This window comes from Sinocyclocheilus grahami, unplaced genomic scaffold (genome assembly GCF_001515645.1).
Source record: "Sinocyclocheilus grahami isolate Dianchi unplaced genomic scaffold, SAMN03320097.WGS_v1.1 scaffold639.1, whole genome shotgun sequence".
Lineage (NCBI taxonomy): Eukaryota > Metazoa > Chordata > Actinopteri > Cypriniformes > Cyprinidae > Sinocyclocheilus > Sinocyclocheilus grahami.
In genome coordinates, this window is record NW_015505818.1 from 144,127 (window position 1) to 149,061 (window position 4,935).

Below are 4,935 nucleotides of genomic sequence, written 5' to 3' on the forward strand. Positions count from 1 at the left end.
CAGTCCAAAAGACGTTAAATAAAAAGCGCCCATCCATAAAAAAAAGCATTAATGTCTCACACGGCTCCGGGGGGGTGACAAAGGCCTTCTGTAGCGAATCGATGCGTTTTTGTAAGAAATCCATCAGGTAATGTCTGGTGAAGCGAAAAGTTGTGTGTTTATATGAAACAAATTCATCATTAAGTCCATAATAATGCATCCTCCAATGAATTACCTCAATTTATTTTTATTGATCTCATGAATATGCAACAATAATAATAATAATTTTTAAATATAAGATTTCTTTCAATAAGTATTTTTTTTCCCTCATGCATTAATGATCACACATGTATAACAGCATATTTAGCTGTGCTAACATTAGCCAGTACGTGTAAACTAATAGGCGGTTTTTAGAGCTTTGTTTTTATTTGAGTAAGGAGTTTGTGTTTCCATAGATGGTTAATGTTTTGGACAGGTTTGCTTTGGACAGATGCATTTGCATTTATTTTATTGGCAGTCTGTTTTATCGAAGTGACTTATAAGATAGTGCTTATTTTGTTCTGTTAAATCAATTACAGTCGCTGGAGATACAAAGAAAATGAAAGAATGATGTGCTATTAGTAGCACAGCACTATGACAGATCCTAATTTATGGGTAGAAGATACACAAACCTGAACAGTCATGAAACACAGGACAGTTTTTTAGAGAAGCGATAAAGTCTTTATCTTGGCTTTTAAACCCATGATGAGTTTTTGGATTCGATTTGGGAGTTCTTTCTACTGGAGTAAGGGAGTTTGATGTCTTTAAATGTGCTGCAGAGAAGTGCACAAAGAGAACAAAGGAAAACATTTAAAATAGTAAAAGAGAAAATTCCCCAAAAAATATAATTTGTCATTATTTATTTACTGTCATATATATATATATATGTGTGTGTGTGTGTGTGTATGTATATTTATGTATGTATTTGTTTGTTTGTGTATATAAAAAAAAAAAATTCAATTCAACATGCTTCAAAGTGATCAAATCAGGTCAGACAGATGTAGAAACCTCTAACCAAGGGTCAACAAGTCAAGAATCAATATATATTACAATAAATATTGCATGCACAGAAAATTAGTTGCACATATTTCAACAATGCACTGAAATTACAGGCGCTCTCAAGATGTAACAGCATCATTTTCCCTTATGGATGCTCATAGACATAAGTTATATTTATGCTAATTATAGCTTTTATGCTTGACTGAGCGATTGTGCCTCATTGTGGAAGAAATCGTTTGTCAGTCTTTCAAGTAGCTTTTCTGCAGAATAACAGCCAACTGAGAAAAATCGGCCATATTGTGTTTTGGATTGTGGGTTTGGCCCAGGGTTTCTATGGCAGCTGTGCAGAACATTTGCAGTCCGGTTTGGAATCCAGTTGGTTGGATCTTTGTGAGCAGTATGTTCTGTACATCTGCTTCGAAACATGTTTTCAAGGAACCTTCTGGAGCAACACCCAAGACAGATGCAAATCACAAACTGACTGCAGATTTTTTTGGGGGATATTAATTCTATGCCAGCATAGACTTTTACTTTAATTACATGGGCAAATCTGACTTTTTACAAAGCATCACTGTTGAAGTCATTGTTATAATTGCCTCAGCTGGTAGCAAAGCAAAATAATACGAAAGGTCAGTGGAAATATTGAATGTTTTGTGATAGCTGACAGATTTGGTAATGTAACAAACCAAGTTTTTTTGAATACCTGTTTAATCTATTAATATTTATTCATATTAATAATGGAAACTGATTTTTGTGGCACTCACCCATAGAAAAATATGTAATTTTGACAGCTACACTCTTAAAAATAAAGGTGCTTCACGATGCCATAGAAGAACCTTTTTGTCTAAATGGTTCCATAAAGAACCTTTAACATCTGAAGAACCTTTCTGTTTCACAAAAGGTTCTTTGTGGTGAAAAAAGGTTCTTCAGATTATAAAAATGTAAGAACGAGATGGTTCTTTAAAGAACCTTTGACTGAATGGTTCTTTGTGGAACCAAAAATGGTTCTTCTATGGAATCGCTGTGAAGAACCTTTTGAAGCACCTTTATTTTTAAGAGTGTAGCGGTTGAAATGGGTACTGCAGTCTAAATTCAAACTATTGGATCGCTGTTTCTCCCGCTATCTCCTCCAGACTCTACACTCACGCGGGTTGCCAGATTGAGGACACGCAACAGGAAAGAGCGCAACTGACAATGGAAGACGACGAGCCTTACACACTGTAAGCTGATGAGTTTTAGGGAACATCTAGTCATAAAGCTTTTCTGAGTTTTTTTAGGTCGGGGTGTGTGTGTGTGTGTGTGTGTGTGTGTGTGTATGTATATTTATGTATGTATTTGTTTGTTTGTGTATATAAAAAAAAAAAAATTCAATTCAACATGCTTCAAAGTGATCAAATCAGGTCAGACAGATGTAGAAACCTCTAACCAAGGGCCAACAAGTCAAGAATCAATATATATTACAATAAATATTGCATGCACAGAAAATTAGTTGCACATATTTCAACAATGCACTGAAATTACAGGCGCTCTCAAGATGTAACAGCATCATTTTCCCTTATGGATGCTCATAGACATAAGTTATATTTATGCTAATTATAGCTTTTATGCTTGACTGAGCGATTGTGCCTCATTGTGGAAGAAATCGTTTGTCAGTCTTTCAAGTAGCTTTTCTGCAGAATAACAGCCAACTGAGAAAAATCGGCCATATTGTGTTTTGGATTGTGGGTTTGGCCCAGGGTTTCTATGGCAGCTGTGCAGAACATTTGCAGTCCGGTTTGGAATCCAGTTGGTTGGATCTTTGTGAGCAGTATGTTCTGTACATCTGCTTCGAAACATGTTTTCAAGGAACCTTCTGGAGCAACACCCAAGACAGATGCAAATCACAAACTGACTGCAGATTTTTTTTTGGGATATTAATTCTATGCCAGCATAGACTTTTACTTTAATTACATGGGCAAATCTGACTTTTTACAAAGCATCACTGTTGAAGTCATTGTTATAATTGCCTCAGCTGGTAGCAAAGCAAAATAATACGAAAGGTCAGTGGAAATATTGAATGTTTTGTGATAGCTGACAGATTTGGTAATGTAACAAACCAAGTTTTTTTGAATACCTGTTTAATCTATTAATATTTATTCATATTAATAATGGAAACTGATTTTTGTGGCACTCACCCATAGAAAAATATGTAATTTTGACAGCTACACTCTTAAAAATAAAGGTGCTTCACGATGCCATAGAAGAACCTTTTTGTCTAAATGGTTCCATAAAGAACCTTTAATATCTGAAGAACCTTTCTGTTTCACAAAAGGTTCTTTGTGGTGAAAAAAGGTTCTTCAGATTATAAAAATGTAAGAACGAGATGGTTCTTTAAAGAACCTTTGACTGAATGGTTCTTTGTGGAACCAAAAATGGTTCTTCTATGGAATCGCTGTGAAGAACCTTTTGAAGCACCTTTATTTTTAAGAGTGTAGCGGTTGAAATGGGTACTGCAGTCTAAATTCAAACTATTGGATCGCTGTTTCTCCCGCTATCTCCTCCAGACTCTACACTCACGCGGGTTGCCAGATTGAGGACACGCAACAGGAAAGAGCGCAACTGACAATGGAAGACGACGAGCCTTACACACTGTAAGCTGATGAGTTTTAGGGAACATCTAGTCATAAAGCTTTTCTGAGTTTTTTTAGGTCGGGTAGAATCTGCAATCTCTGAGCCAGTTCGTTTGCTGGCTTGCATGGCTGCAATATGCTGTGTTTTCTGCAAAACTGGCAACCTGGGGTGTCGCAAATCAGTGGGCGACCAAAACAAAAACAGACATTCCGACACGGAATTCACATTTCAAAGTAGAATTGTTTTTCGGAGAAACATATGTGAACTTAGCATGTTTCCTAAATATCTGTAAACATATTAAGGTATGTTTATGCTTAATACAGTCAAATAATTACATACAGAACCTTTAATCACGATTTTTTTTGTGTGTGTGTGTGTGTGGTGCTTATCAATTGAAAACTATGTAGAGTGTTGTTTGGAGTTGCTTTATGGTTGCTAGAACATTCTGGGTGGTTGCTGGGGGATTTAGGATGGTCATTAGGTGGTTTAGTGTGGATCTTTACTGAGGCATCTTCAGGTCTCTGATATTCTGGTCTATAAATATTGCTTGAGTCCTTCCTTCAGTGTAAGTCTGTTGTGGTTTTTTAAGCTGTTTTTCCAAATTTACCAAATTGTAAGGGCAATTTCTTTAGAAAGCAGCAAAATTTTAAGTATTGTTCATGTCTGTAGCAGGAATAATCAAAAATATTAATAGTATTATAATGCATTTTGCATATTCATTTATAATGCATTTTCTACCTGTTGTTCTCTACAGTCTCTGTTACGAGGCCGTGTTGGAAACACAGTATCAATTTTATACTGGTAAGACGCAAAAATACTTCTCCACCAAGTAGAAAATGTTGCTATGGCAACAAAAGAACCATTGTCTCCCGATGCAAAGGGTGAATGTTCTGAGAATGGCCATATTTCATCAGATCAGATGAGCCTTAAAAGTTAAACGTAGCTCACAGAAGTTTAGGACATGTTTCCTCTAAGGCTTGTAATGGTAATAAAGCAGGTGCTGTGATCTTTGACCGGTTTTCCTTGGCGCCGCTCACTAAAAACAGTTCCATGGTTATTCCTGATTGGCTGAGCCAATATTAAGAGTCACTTTCAGAGTCAATGCAAAGGGGCATTAAAGCAAATTAAATGATTCTGAGAGGAGTGAAACTGCAGCCTGATGTCAAACCAGACACATTTTAAAAAACAAAATACAAGCTAACTGAAAATGAAGATACATTTTCATTTTAATTTGAATTTGTTTTAGTAATTTTATGTCTTTTTTTTAGTTAATTAGTTTTGATTTCTATATAGTTTTTTTTTTTTTTT